The 16,135-nt window shown below is 35.2% G+C and overlaps 1 protein-coding gene across 2 annotated transcripts in view; it reads left to right on the top strand.

The window, feature by feature from the left end:
* Positions 1 to 11: 11 nt before the first annotated feature.
* Positions 12 to 16,135, top strand: part of Dnajb4 (DnaJ heat shock protein family (Hsp40) member B4) — a 38,235-nt gene continuing 22,111 nt past the window's right edge. The window contains exon 1 of one of the 2 annotated variants that reach the window (XM_076863685.2): positions 12 to 153. The gene's annotated coding sequence lies outside the window, so the exon portion shown is untranslated. Of the gene's footprint in view, positions 154 to 546; positions 561 to 16,135 lie in introns of those variants that run through there. The other variant, XM_076863686.2, reaches the window with a different exon arrangement.

Genomic DNA, 16,135 nt, shown 5'->3' with positions numbered 1-16,135 from the left:
AAGATGGAAATCCCGCGATGTTTCTGAGGCGACGTGCTGCCGTGGGGGGTGGGGCTGAGAAAGAAGGAGCAGCAGAGAGCGTCGCGAGAACTGGGTTTAAAGTTTCGCGAGAATATGGTTTATCTTGGCGCCTCCTTTCCGCGCGTTGTTGGGGTGAGGCTGGCTAATTGTTCCTTCGGGTTGGTGGGTAGAACTGGCGCGGAGGCCGCCGTTGGGTTTGGGTTGCAGAAAACTTGAAGGAAAAAGAGTAATTGTTGCTTCCCAGCCGCTGCCTCTGGAAGGTAGTGCGGAAAAATTTCCGCCAGGGGTTATTCTGTGTATCGGCGAGGAAGGGCTTGACGCCGAGGGGCGTGACGACAACGCAACAGTGTCTCGAGAGCACCGCGGCCCGGAGAGCGCGTGAGAGAAGCGCGCCCTGGACGCCGGGCGGCTATGCTTCTGAAAACGCCTGCCTGGCTTAGTGGAAACCCAGCATGATTTTCAGGGTAGTAAAGCGTCCCTGTATTTACCTCTAGGCTGTCAAGATTTTGGAGTTTTATCACAACTGGGGATGAACTGAGGTTGGAAGTCTATTAATTATCGAACTGATTTCCATGTTTTTTAAGTTAGTGAATGAGCAGGCTGACAATGACTATCTGTTGAAAACGCGATTACTTATAAAAATCAGTGTTAATCAGAATTGATAATATAGGTTGTGGGTCCCTGACCATTTTTATTGAGGTCCTTATAATTAACATCCGTTTCTTGCCCAGAATTGATTTTGTGGCTTCTGAGACTGTTTTTCCCATTCATCTGTGTGTACTCAATTGTAAGGTCATGTTCGGATTGTCATCCCTGGACTAACTGATTTTGGGGGGGACGGGGGCAATTTCTATTAATATATTTACCAAATAATTTCAGATTTTTTCTTTTTAGAACTTAGGGAGCATATTTTATATATTAATAGTAGCAGTAGTTCCAGAGACAAGTTAGGGTATTTTACAAGTCATTCTGTTCGTACTTGAATATTCCACAATGGTTTCTTATTCTGTTTCCCAAACTTCCTTCTAGTTAACAAAATGAAGTAAAAATGAACTTCTTCAACTTTGTGGTACTTTGGTCTTCCGTGAATTAATCTAAAAAAATAGAAAGGTATAGGAATGTAACCCAGTGGCAAAAAGCCTGTGGTTCAACCCCTAGTACCAAAAAAAAAAAGGGGGGGGGGGTTTGTATTTTTTTAAGTGGAAATTGTATTTGGGAAAGCAGTTAATGTATTAGACTACCGTATATCAACAAACTATAAAAGCAGTGTTGGGTGTATTGCTAAACAGAAACTTTATATTTTTAGTTGTCTGACCAACAAATATTATTAATGAGTAATTGTTTTTTTCATGTTTTAGTAATTAGATACCAGTTAGGCCTTCTGGTCATCATAATTTACCAGAGTCATATAATTTACCCCCCCCCAAACAACCTTTATTTCATGTATATTTTAGTTTTATTTAGATATTGAAAGTAAGAACCTCTCTATACACACGTATACATATATATGTACATATATATTTTAATATATATTTTTTATATATATATATATATATATATATTTTTTTTTTTTTTTCTGATAGAGGTATGGATATGCTAGAATGGGAAGAAGTTGGAATCAGTCTAGACCAGGATTTCTCACCTTCAGCACTACTGACATTTTAGACCAGAAAAATCTTTGTTTTGCTGTACTGTTCTGCTATTCTAGTATGTTTGGCAGCTTCCTTGTCTTCTCCCTACAGATGCCAGCGCCTCCCTTTGGCCTATCACCAGTTGTGACAACCCGAAATAGATACAGACATTTCATGTATGCCTTGGGCAAAATTACCCCTTATTGATAAGTACTGGTCATCCTTGGTTTGTTTCTGCCTCTTCTCTACATCCAGAAAGACCCAATTGACTGTAATGCCAATGCATATTCTAAATTTCATTACTTTTGCCCCTACTGCTCCCACCCTAACACAAGTTACCATCACTTCATTTCTGGATGGTTAAGCAGCATTTTAGTTGATTTCTCTGCTTCTGCTCTTACATCTCTTAAATTTGCTTTTTAAGAAATTATGAAATTTGGTACAGAAATTTATGGAATACATATGGTTTCAAAAGTAACAAGCACCCATGTATCCATTCTGTAGGAATATTATCCAAGATATAAACCATTATGGGTATTTTTGAAGCTTGAGAGGTACCTCTTCCTGATGATTTTACAATTCATTCCTCATACAGAAGGTTAATATTTTTTTTTAAGAAAACAAATCAGGTCTCACCTATATATTTCCAATTGCATTTTAAATCCTCTTCTTAGAATGGCCTTGGGGGTTCCATGTAATTGGGCCACCGTGTCTAAAACTAACTCCACTCCAAATATTTGTCTGCTTTGCTATTCAAGAACTTCCTGCCTGTGGAACCTTGTACTTGTTTTTTCCTTTGCCAATATGCTCTTCAGGTGCTACTCCTTAGACCATTCTGATCTTGCCATTCTGTACTTACTGTCTGATACCATGTTCTCTTTATGGCATTTATCTGAAATAATTTTTTGTTTTATGTGTAAACTTTTTTATGCCTCTCTTTCATTAAAACATAAATTTCTAGAGAGCAGGGATTTTTGTCTCTACCTAGCTTAAATTTTTGGCACTCTGTATTTGTTGAATGAATGCATGCTGAAAAAAACTCAGCTTTTCCATTTTAGGTGTTTTTTTTTTTTTTCACCCTTAGTACTAGAGATTGAATCCAGGGATGTTCAACCACTGAGCCACCTAGCCCTTTTAATTTTTTAATTTTGAGACACAGTCTGGCTAAGTTGCTTAGGACCTCACTAAATTGCTGAGACTGGCAATCCTCCTGCATGGGCCTCCCAAGTTGCTGGGATTACAGGCATGTGCCACTGCACCTGGCTTAGTTGATTTTTTGATGTTGGGTAGGTGGCTTAATATGTGTTTGTGATTTTACACCTACATAGTGATCATAATCTACGTTATCATCCTTGAATGAGCTATATCTGTAAGCTCTTCAGAAATCATAAAGTGCTATGCAAATGGGAGTTAAAATATGCAATTTGCATATTTTAAATATGGCTCAAATATAAATTGTGGCTCAACGGTAGAGTACTTGTCTAGCACATGTGAGGCGCTGGGTTCAATCTTCAGCACCACATAAAAATAAATAAATAAAGGCATTGTGTCCAGCTACAACTAAAAAAAAATATTTTTAAAAATGCAGTTTATTTTTTGGTATTGCATGATCAGGAAAAAATAAGCATATAGTCCACTTAGTATATACAAGTATATTTAAATACTTTTGGTAAAACAAAATTCTGCAAAGTCAACCAAATTGTGGGAAAACTATGAATTTTTTTTTTTTTTTATACTGGGGTTTAAGCCCAGGGGCACTTTACGACATCTCCAGTCCTTTTTATTTTTTATTTTGAGACAAGATCTTGTTAAGTTTCTGAGGCTGGCCATGAATTTATGATTCTCTTGCTTCAGCTTCCCAAGTCACTTGGATTATGGGCATGAGCCAGTGTACCAGTTTGCTAGTGATTTACCTAAGCTGAATATGTGTTAGTTTTGAGTTCATACACTCTTCTCAAAGCTGTTTATACTCTTCTTTGTTCTAGCTTAATTTTATTGAAACTGATAAAATCATCTTGAGTGCTTATTCCCCTTTCCAGTGTAAATCCTCTTAAAAATGGGAATATGAAAAATAAAAAAGAAAAATTAAAAACCAACAAGAAAAAAAACGAACCTATCATGGGCATATCACAATAATCTAAAATTGGTTTATCGGGCTTTGAGAGATTAGCTGAATGTCCAGCTGAAGTATGTTTGATGATCACACTTTTATCAAGGAAATTTTAAAATCAATTTTTAAAACTCTGGCATTAGTCTGAAAAAATAATTCTTTTAATATTAAAAAATTAACTTCTAATAAGTATTCCATATTTTCTCCTCAGGATGAAGGAAAAATCATAGTTCTGAACTTATAAAAGTCTAATAGCAGGCTGGGACTGTGGCTCAGCAGTAGCGCACTTGCCTGGCATGTGTGAGACACTAGGTTCGATTCTCAGCACCACATGTAAATAAATCAAGATCTATCAACAACTAAAGAAACAAAATTTTTAAGAAAAGTCTAATATCATACAAATTGCCAAATAATAGAATAAAAGGATAAATAAAAGTTGGATTATTAAATATACTAGAAAGTTTCTTCCTTTTACTTTCTAATATTGCTTACCAAATTGATTCATTCTTAGTACAGCTTTTCACTGTAGGATTTTTTTAAGACTGTGTGGAATATTGATAGATTGTTATTTATACCTAATGGTGAAAAGTAACCCATTATGGTTTTTGAACAGGCATCTTAGAATGGCAAAATTGTCTCTCTTTCCTGCCTCGTTTTATATCCATATACATTCTAATAGGTTTTAGCCAGAAGGCTCTCTTATAACCTTATACTCTTATGTTATAGTCTGTTATTGAAACCAATTCTGTTTTTCCTGTCTACAGTCCCAATAGATGCAGACAGGAAAATGTGAGAATTGCAGCCACTTTAAAGTGATGGTCCAGGATGTTATTCAGATATTTGATTATTAGGTGGGTGATTAATCTTTGTGACTTTGATCTCCATGCTGTTTGAGTTTCTAGGATTTTATTTTAGACTATGGTGTGAATGGAAGCAGGAGATATTTTGTATTTTAAAGGACAAAGTTGTTAACACAAATTGTAACTAACTTTGGAACATTGTAGGGAATAGCAGTTTGATCAGTGTCTGAAACTGGAGGCGGCCCAATATTGTGGAAAAGACTCTGGCTTTGGTCCCAGAGGATCTAGAATCAAGTGTGTTGCCCTTTGGTAGGTTACAAGTTCTTTCTTTCACTGGCATAACATTAAGAGAGGGTAAAATTTTAATCTGTTTCTTAAAGTAGCTAACAGTAAAATAATAAAATTTTTGCCTTTGAGAAATTTCTTAGCCAGACTATGTGGTACATGCCTGTAATCTCAGCAATTTGGGAAGCTGACTGAGGAGGATCAAAAGATGGAGACCCCAGCCTCAGCAACTTAGAGCAGGACCCTGTCTCAAAGTAAAAATTTAAAAAAGGGCTAGAGATGTATGTGTGTCTAAGTCTTACTTTACCACTGAAAAAGAAAAAGAAATTGTTGTAGTATCATCTCACCTGAGTTCCCAGAAATTTCTTTTCTGATTTGGATGCCAAATTTGAGTGTCCTAATTGAAGAGCTATTAGAGGTCTGAAGAGTACTATGATGTTGCTAATGACCATTGATTTACTCTAAATCCATCTGTTTACTGTTAATCATTCCACATATTCCTAACTGTGGAGCCCTTGAGCTATTGTATATTTTCTCTGTAAGAAACTGACCTTTGACTTCTATTTTACTGTTGTATGGTAATTCCCTATTTTTTCCAAAAAGCTTGTCTGAAACTCTAAATTAGGGATTTCTATTCATTCTCCTGTGCGTATCTTGGTAGTTTACCATTGTATCATTTGCTGTTTATTTGGAATTCCCACTTGGTTATAATGTTCAAAACACTGATAGTAATAGTGTATACCATGTAATGGTCATTGTTCTGAGTTTTTTAAGTGGACTAGTTTATTCTCATAAGAGGCTTTATGAGATAGAGGCTATTAATCTCTCTCATTTTGCTGAGGTATAGGTATGTTAACTTGCCCAGGGTAACATATTAGTGTTAGAGCTGCAAACTGCAATTTGAATGTGGGCAGCCTGACTTGGAAGAAAGGAATTGTCTGTAAAAAGATGGGTAAGAAAATGAATGTCTTTGTAATTTCTAGGATATGGTTCATGAATTAGCATTTTTATTTGAATCTTTAAAATATTTGCCTTCATTTTTAATTAAGACCTAGACCAAAATTCTTCATGAGAAGGCAGCTCTTTATATAAGGAAAAAATAATGGACTTAATTTGCAAAATTTAATGAACTCATGTCACATGATATAATCCTGTTTTCTATTGTTACATTGGATGGGTTATTAAAGTATATAACACTTTATATGGTATGTTTCTATATATGCCTACATATGCAGTCTGTCCTCTGTGGATTTTGCATTTGTGGATTCAACCAACCATGGATCAGAAATAATCAGAAAAAAAATTCTGTCTTTATAGAACATACACAGACTTTTTTCCTTGTCATTATTTCTGAACAATGCAATATTGCAACTATTTACATAGCATTTACAATTAGGTATTATTAATAATCCAGAGATGACTTGAAAAAAAATATATATATATGAAGGGACTGGATATATAGCTCAGTGTTAGAGCACATACACAAATCTATATCTATATACAGGGGGATATGTATATAGGTTATATGCAAATACTAAATACCATTTTATATGAATGTTCTTGAATTTTAGTATCTGAGGGGGATCTTGTAACCAATCCTCAAGATACTGAGGGATGTCTATATATATTAGTGTTATTTTTCAGATACGTTACTTAGGGGTTGATAATGTTTGTAGTCTATTATAAAATAGTCTTTTCAAGGCAAGGATCAGATTGATTACTTTTTTCCCATGTTACCACACAGCACCAATAATGCTGTGTGGTAACATGGGAAAACAGTATCTGTACTGTTTTTCTGCATATCAGATATCTTTAGAAAATATTCCAACTTCCAGAGATCAGACTCTTGAGAAATCTGAGTAAAATTCTTTATAGTTTATCTTTTAGAACTGTTAATGCTTGAAACAAAGGTCCTTTGTGAAAACATGACACACTTTTTTCTGCTTCTTGGGACCTTTCTATGAAGGTAAAAGGAATATCTAGTGGGTAGCCAAAATGTCATTTCCAGCTGTACAGTGTTCTTCACGTCTAATGAGAGAAAGAACTTCTTTCTATATCATACAAAAGTGCTTCTTTGAATATATGTATGTTTTGTTTGGTTAGCTGCATATAGCTGTTGATAGGATCTGTCCTTTAACCAAGATCAAAGAAGCTACAACACAGCATCATTATTTAGGAAATTGAAAAGTTCAGAGCTTTCTGCCCTTACTGGTATGGTAGGACATAACACTCACAACTTCCCATTACTTAGGGTTATAATGCTAGGTTGAAAATTTCAGGCCCTTCAGAGCATCTGTCTCAAAAAACTGGCCTTAACACCCATTTCTTGAGTAATTGTAGCTAAATTGTATGCCAGGCCCTCCTGATATATATATATATATATATATATATATATATATATATATATATATACACATACATACTTTTAATTTACTTTAAATGGGTCCTGTATTAACCCCAGTGTGTTTCCAAACCTGTGTCTGCTTAGCTATCTATAAGACTTTTATTTTGCACGTTTTTTTAAAAACAAAATGTCTAAAACAGGCAGGCATGGTGGCACATGCCTGCAATCTTAGTGACTCCGGAGGTTGAGGCAGGAGGATCACAAGTTTGAGGCCAGCCTCAGCAACTCAGTGAGACCCTATTTTAAAATAAAAAATAAAAAGGGTTAGGGATGTGGCTTGGTAGTTAAGACCCCTGGGTTAAATCCTCAGTACCAAAAACAAACAAAAACCTTTTCTCTCTTCATTTTGTGGTCAAAACATTTTTTCCCTTTCCTTATTGGATATTAATATACCAGTTCCTTTTATTTCTTCTATTACATTTTTTAAAACTTTGGCTAAAAAAAAAATCCAGATTAAAATTATCATTTGGAGGGGGAGTGGTAGGACAGTGGTAGAACACTTGTTTAAGCATGCACAGCCCCTGGATTCAAATCCCAGCACAGGGTGGACACACACATATACACATCTTTTTCCCTTTCTCCTCTTCTCCCCTCCCCCACTCCCTCTTTTTTTTTTCATGAAACCTAACCTGACTAACCTATTTTGGTGATATTTTAGTTAGTATTGTCTGCAGTTGCAAGAGAGAGCTTTTTTTAAGAATTTGAGGGTATGGGCTGAGATTGTGGCTCAGTGGTAGAGGAGTTGCTTAGCACATGTGAGGCACTGGGTTTGGTCCTCAGCACCACATAAAAATAAATAAATGAAATAAAGGTATTGTGTTCATCTGCAACCACATAAATAAATAAATAAATACATGAAGATAGGGGTTATAGGAGGAGGAGGAGGTAAAGCATTTAAGTTGTGTAAAGCATTTGGCCTAACATGCATAAGGCCCTGGGTTTGATTCCCAGCACTCCAAGACAAAAATCAAAACAACACCCCCGCCACACACAAAAATAAATAAATAAAATAAGGAAGAGTTAGTTCCAATCCATACTCCCAGACACTGATTTAATTGGTCTGTATTTAAATCTTTAAAAGTTTCTGAAATTAATCCTGTTAAATGCAGGCCAAGAAACTCTGAAGTTTTAAGTTCTCTAATAACTAAATGGCTCCAGTACCCTGGGTTCCCACATAAACAAACTGAAACCTAACTGTAGTCTTAACCAGACAGAAACTGTTAACTAACCTCTAACTAGGGACTTCCCACTGGCATAAGCCAAATAAGGCTTCTGCTCCATCTTAGCCAATCATATATTTTCTTTGCCTTGTATCATGTACTTATCTTAGAAAAGCTGTTCCCTGTGGCCTTCATTTTGATGCTGCCTGCTTTTTTCGATGATTCTTAAAAATTTAAGGTGCCAAAATTTACATTTTGAGAGTCCTATCAACTTTTTGTAATGTAGGTTAGGGTAGTGTTTCTTAACCAAAAACTACCAGTGTCATCTTTTGAAGTGCAGACAACAGCCCTACTGAATCATGTTTTGAGGAATCTGCATTTCTTATTTTTTAGAAAGGGAGCATTATTCATATGCTCATGAAAATCTGAAAACTTCCCTTTTGCATAAAAAGTACTTAATAAATGTTTGGATAGTTAAACTGAGTTAAATTTTGTTCCCCCAGATAAATTATAGTAAATGTTCTGAATACAAGGATCTTGTCCTTATTCCTTTCTCTTTAAAAGAGGATTGCTCAAAGACTGGGTCTTACTCTTTGGTATGCCCAGTAGAGCTTAGTGCTTTTATCTTGGCAAAATCTTAATAACTATTAAGTTGAATTCCTTATTATCTCCTACTTATCATTTTCTTACAAATTTAAAGCTCAGCAAATTTTAGAATATATGGTTATGAATATTGAGGGCATTTGAGGCAAGATGGCACTGGAGGGTGACTTCACTCAAATTTTTCTTAAAATATGAGTTTTGGAAAATCCATTTCTTTTGTTTTATGGTGGAGGAAACAGTGACCCAGATTGCTTGAGTGTCTTGTATAAAAAAGTGACAAAATTACTTACAGAGCCAATGCTAGATTCCTATTCAATGCTCTTTATTTCATGAGTTGTCTTCTATATGAAGCAGCAGTTTTGGGGTGAAGAAGAAGAAGAATCTGTGCAGAACCAGAAGCATCTTGTTTTTTGTAATCAGGACATCTGTCTTTTACTTACAGCATTTCCTTTTGGAAATAGATTATTGAAATGCTGAAGATCTTTACCAAGTGAAATAAAATCCTTAACTGAGTGGGTATAAGATTTAAGATTCACTTGAGATAACAGTTGTGTTGTTTTTAGTAGAACTTTGCTTCTGTGCTGACATTTCCATGTCTATTTATAGCAGTGATCTCTTTGGAATTTGCCTTCTGATTTTGTTTGCTATTTTATGTTACTTCACATTAACTGATGGCCTCACTTCATTTTAAAAAATCTATTTGAAGGAATATGAACTTGAGAGAAAAAAGGAATTAAATGTTTTAGAAGCATCTGAAATTAGAGTTTTCCTGTAGTTTATCATCATCATTTATGCTACATTATCTAATTGTAGCAACTAAGGATACAATACTAATTTTTCAAGATAAAATTTATTAAAAATAAATTTTTAGAAGTATATGAAGCTTAAAATAAACGTTTTTCCCAGACAGCTATTAGTTTTTCATTTCTTCTAAACTCTGATCCTTAAGTATGTGCTTAGAAAAAGATCAAGAGATTTAAATTGGAGCTGAACTCTGAAGGGCAAGAGGATTCTTATTCAACTGAGAATTAACATAAAGCTTGCTTATTAGTGTATTAATTTATTCAATCCAATAAAAATACTGGTGATCCAGAAGTGAACACAATAAGCAAGTATTCTATCTTTCTGGCACACATTCTAATTGAGTGAATATTGAATGAAATCATGAATCACTTTGTAGATTATTTATTTGCTTTTAGGCATTTATTAAGCAATGGATTGAAAAGTTGAAGTAGGGAAAGTTTAATGACCAGGTGGATCATTCATTAAACATTTATTCCCTAATGTAAGTTAAATTATTTGAAAAAATATCTCATGAATGCTAATCAATGTCATTCTTATTGTCATTTTGATGTTTGTTTGTAACCCTGAGAAAAGGCCTCAGATTGCTTTCTATGTCACATCTGGGTACCTTCATCTTAGGTCAGTGCTACTAAGTTCCACTGACAGTACTGGCCTTAATCTTCTTGCACACTAAAGTTCTAGTTTTTGTTTATTGTCCTTCACTCTGGAGTGGAAACTCTAGTGTACCTTGTGTATTTTAGTCACTACTATATCAGAAAATCAAGTAAGCCATATGGTAAATGTTAGTAAAAGGTACATTAATCTTTGACCACTCAAAATACTCTTTATTCCCTATTCATGGCTACCTGCATCTAACCTTCATCCAGACTTTTCAAACAATAAAAATCTGATATTCTCAGGAAGACCTGTCAGTTTAGCTTGTCTACTAATGTACTCCATTTGTTTCTCTACTCCTTTTTCAGCATCTTACTTCCTGGCCTTAACTTTTTATCATTCACTTTGCTAATTCTCAATTCGTACTCACCTCTCTTAATTATGTCCACTCTTAATTTGCGGCCATTAAACAGTTCAGATAGACTTGGAGTCAGATAAACTTCAGTTCACCATTTGTTACTTAAGTGACCTTGCAAAGGTATTAACCTTTTTTTTTTTTTTTAGTCTGTTTGCTTTTCTGTTATCTGAGCATTGTTATTAAATGAAATGGTTACATCCAGATATTTTTGACTCCAAGTAATGAAAACTCTTAAGTTGCTTAAGTAATAATAGAAAGTACAGGAGTGACCCTAAAGCTGATTGAGTTAGCAACTCAACAGTTTTATGATGTATCCATATTTTTTTTTCATCTTTGTCTTCTGCCATCCTCAGCTTACTTCTTAGCTTTCCTAATGTCTACTGAAGCATTGCCATAGTTCCAGGTATTATACGGTCATAACTGTTAAATGGAAGAAAAAAGTTTCTTCTACCAGTATACATTCCCCTTATCCTAGCCCTGACTACCAGCCAGATTATCCCTGTCTTGACTAGAACTGAGTCACAGGTTTCATGCTTGCGAGTGTCATACTGACTTTTGAATAATTTAGAACTGAGTCACACAGGTTTGTGTTTACAAGGATCATACTTGCTTTTGAATAATTAAGACCTCCTGGGATGAATGAGAAACCTCACTTTGCTAGTAATATTTATTATTACTACTACATTTATGAGTCCTTGGATCCAATCCTTGAACTTCTAAACAAAACAAAACAACCCTTCATTCATTCTAGTACTTTCTTTAAGTGTCATGGTTTTAGTTTTACCTCTATTCCTCTTATTTTTTTCCTTCTGTCTGGACTATTTCTTGATTACCAGACTCTTCCAATTGCATTCTAGACATTTTCATGCATTTTGAACTTAGTGTTTCCTGTACTGAACTCCCCAACTTCCCCGCGTTCTCTAATTCAGTAAATAGCTGAAGCTGAAAAACCTTGGTGTCATTATTGATTTCTCACACATCCCATATCTGATTCATCAGGAAATCCTATTGACTATCTTTAAAGTATATGCAGAAGTTGACCACTTCTCACCACATCCTCCGCTATATCATGTTCCAAACCATCTGAATTATTACAGTGCATTCTTTTTTTTAATATTCATTTTTTTTAGATATAGATGGACATAATAATGCCTTTATTTCATTTACTTATTTTTATGTGGTGTTGAGGATCAAACCCAGGACCTCGCCTGCACTAGGTGAGCGCTCTACCCCTGAGCTACAACCCCAGCCCCTACAGTGCATTCTTATGGTCTTCTGCTCTTCCTACTAACCATTCCCATTCTTTTTTTGTTTTTTGTTTTAACCTTTATTTAATTTATTTTTATTTAGTGCTGAGGATCGAACCCAGGGCCCCACACATGCTAGGCAAGCTCTCTACCGCTAAGCCACAACCTCAGCCCATCTTTCCCATTCTGTTTTTTTTTTTTTAATATTTATTTTTTAGTTGTAGCTGGATACAGTATCTTTATTTTATTTTTATGTGGTGCTGAGGATCGAACCCAGGGCCTCGCATGTGCTAGGTGAATGCTCTACCACTGAGCCACAATCCCAACTCCACCCATTCTGTTCTTAACAGACTCCAAAGTGATCCTGTCATTCCCGCTGTCCCCCAACCCAGTATCAGAAATTGAGCCCAGGAATGCTTATCCACTGAGTCATATCCCCAGCCCTTTTTGGTGTTTGTGTGTTTGTTTGAGACAGAGTCTAACTAAATTGCTTAGGGCCTCATTAATTTTCTAATGCTGTCTTTGAACTTGTGACCCTGCTGCCTAGCTTTAGCCTCTGGAGTCACTGGATTACAGGTATGTACTGCCATGCCTCACAAACCATCATTATTATTATCAAGCATTCTACTTTATTCTCAACTTCTTAGAAATAGATGCCTTTTTAAAAAAATTTGTTTTGTAGAGGGTCACAATACCTTTATTTATTTTTATGTGGTGCTGAGTATTGAGGCAGGCACTCTACCACTGAGATACAGCCACAGCCCCAGAAATAGAAGCCTTTTTAAAACATTTTTAAGAGAAAATTTATAGCATTTATGAACTTGGTCTTTCTAATCCTTTTGCCTTCAAACTTACAAATTTGTCTATTTCCTTTTGCTCTCAGAGCCAACTTATAATTTTGTGCAGATCTCACCTACTCATACTTAACAAGTCTTCTCTGAGATATTACCTGATTACTTATTTTCCTAATGTATCTAAAATATTTTTATAAATCATCTTTTTTTAATCATTTACTTCCTCTCTTGACCATCTTAAAACCTCTTTTATCCCTTGTTATTATAATTCTTTATTCTTTCCTTAAGACAACTTTTTTGAAATACTAAATTTATTATCTCATTTTCTTCGTACTGTTCAATTCACTGCTATCTCACTTTTTCTTTTATTGCTTACAATTCCATCTACCTTAAAATTATTGTAAAAGAGTAAATGAATTTATATGTGTATTTTTAGAATACTTTTAGGATAATTTTTGCGTAGTTGTATGATTAGCTACTACTACTGAAACCAAAATCATTCTAACCCCCAAGAATAACTTTCATATCACCCTCGACTTCCCTATGTTCTTCAAAAAAATGCTTTCCTCCCTTTGGTTTTTGGGAAACTAGTAGTATCAGGGTGTTTTCAATTGCAAGTAATAGAATCTTTTAACAGAAAGTCCAGTGATAGGCAGCTCATTTAGAGATGCAACAACACTATCAGAGAACCTAACTTTTTGCTGTATATTCTGCCATCTTACTGTGTCACAGATGTCTACTTTCAGGGTTATAAGATAGCAAGCATTGTATTTTCATCATTCAAAACCTGGAAGGCAATGCTGGGGTTTCTGCTAGGATTTTTCTTTCAGGGAGGAAAATCTCCCCCACAGTTCCCCAGATCATTTCTCTTACATCTTACTGGGCACCAGTTACTGGCAAAAGAAAATGTGATTACTATGATTGACTTCAACCAACATGAACCAATTCCCAGAGACTGGAGAAAACTTCTACCTTCCTTGAGTCACTTACTTTATTCCTGGAAGAAATTAGATAGCTGTTAGCCGGAAAGAAGACATGAATGGCTGATTCACCTGGTTAATCTCTAATGATTCCTTAGTTTTTTCATGTTTTCGCTTTACTGATGTGATCTATACATACTGGTCATCTCATTCTGTCTTTGATTCTTTCCAAAAGTCATTTCTTTTTCACACTTAAAAATATCACACGTGATGATTCTTTCTAATTTTTTTTTTTTTTATCTCTAGCTATTTCTTTCTAAGCTTCAGTTCAGAAAATCTGTTTTGTGGACACCTTCATCCACATTTAATTTAAGTGAATATTTACTAAGTTTTGGGGAGTGAAAAATAAATCTTGCACTGTACAGGTAGGCATTTTTGTTGGAGGAATTAGCTAGAGAAACAGGTTATTACAACACAGTAGTACTTAGAAAGGCAATCAAACAATAAAACTTTCCAAATAGAAGTAGCATAGATGAAGGGGCTGTTAATAGAGCCATAGGCCTGTTTATAATGGAACTTGTCTTTCCCTTCAAACATTGTCCTGTATTCTGCATATTCGTGAAAACATAGCTGTGCACAACTTTATTCACTCCAGAAACTGGTAATCTGAAATCCTTATCTATATATCCAGCCAATTGGCAAATTGTATAGATTCTACTTCTTATTTTAAATTTTTTGGTCTTTATATCATGTTCATTGTACTTTAGGTCTCAATTACTAATCTCTGATTTATTCACTCAGTGAAAGTTCATTGAGCAGCAGTATATTGTAAAGGTTTTATTCTGTTGGTTCTAGGAGGAAAAAGAGAGAGAAAGAATAAAACAAGATCTCTCAGGGAGGTTTCAACCCAGTGGATAACCAGCATGGTGGCACAGTCCTATCATTCCAACAACTCAAAAGGAGGATTGCAGAGACCAGCCTCAGCAATTTAACAAGAGTGTCTCAAAATAAAATAAAAAGGGTTGGAGGTATAGCTTGGTAATAGAGCAGAACACTTCTGGGTTCAATCCTCAATACTGCAAAACAAAACAAAATTAAAAAAAAAACCATAGTGAGTAAGGCATCAGTAAACCATTATTTAGAGGGTTTTTTTTGTAGTGATAGAATTGAGCTATAGGGTAAAAGTGAATCAGGGGAACTGAACCCAAGCAGTACAACTAGAGTAACAAAGCAGAAATAAACTAGGTGAAGAGTGTCTGGAGTGGGGAAGAGGGGATACATCTACATACACACAACCTGTTTGCTTTATCTATAACAAATGTCACTTCAAAGGCACAGCCCTTGGTGCCTGTGTACTTAATGTTGCTCAGAAATAATTTTTAAAAACTTATAGTTAATTTAGAAGATTCTTAATTATGGCACATCATTATATAGTTGATCATCATTTCTTGCCAATTCTGTATTTACAAATTTACCTAATAAGCAAAATTTATTTTATCCCCAAATCAATACTGAAGGTGGTCTGAGGTCATTTCCAGATTTTTGGGTACAAGAGTAGCAATTTGAGTCTTATGAATCAGCTGAGGTTGAATAAGTTAGCACTGTGCATTCTTGTTTCAGCTCTTGTACTGTAAATGAGTCTCTTTTTCTGTAGTCTTATTTAGTGAAATCTTTTTTTTTTTTTTTTTTTTTTTACATCTTTCTGCTTTTTTGGTGATATCGCTATTTAAAATGGCTCCCAACCACAGTGTTGAGGTGCTGTCTAATATTCCTAAGTGCAAGAAGCCTATGTTTTGTGAATCCAGATGTTGTGGCCCAGAATTGTAATCTCAACAAGTCAGGAGGCCGAGGCAGAATTGCAAGTTTGAGGTCAGCCTGAACAAGTTAGTGAGATCCTGTCTCAAAATAACAAAAAAGCCTGGAGTTGTAGCTCTGTGGTGGAAAGCTTGCCTACCCTGTGCAGGGACCTGGGTTCGGTCCCCAGTACTACCTCCTATAGTCTGATGTGCCTTATGGATATTTATGTTAAATAAGCTTGTTTAGGCTCATGACTTACAGTGCTGTTGGCTATGAGTTAATGTCAATAAATTAACAATATATATTGAATAAGGTATTTTAAAATAGTATTACTGGTTGGTAGAAGAAAATGTGATCAATCTGTCAGGAATCTAACTGTATTTCCTGAGGGATAATGATTCAGAATTTGCTAATTCAGCATCCCCTGCAATTTTAGCAAATATAAGTATGGCAGATAATGTGAATCGACTGCTTTCAGGGTAAATGTGACTTTTGGGAAATGGCCAAAGTCATTTATGGCCAGGACTGAGGAGTTTGAAGGGAATGG

Source organism: Callospermophilus lateralis, chromosome 7 (genome assembly GCF_048772815.1).
Source record: "Callospermophilus lateralis isolate mCalLat2 chromosome 7, mCalLat2.hap1, whole genome shotgun sequence".
In the NCBI taxonomy this organism is placed as follows: Eukaryota; Metazoa; Chordata; class Mammalia; order Rodentia; family Sciuridae; genus Callospermophilus; species Callospermophilus lateralis.
Note: the sequence above shows the minus strand (reverse complement) of the source record. Positions and strands in the feature narration are given on the sequence as shown.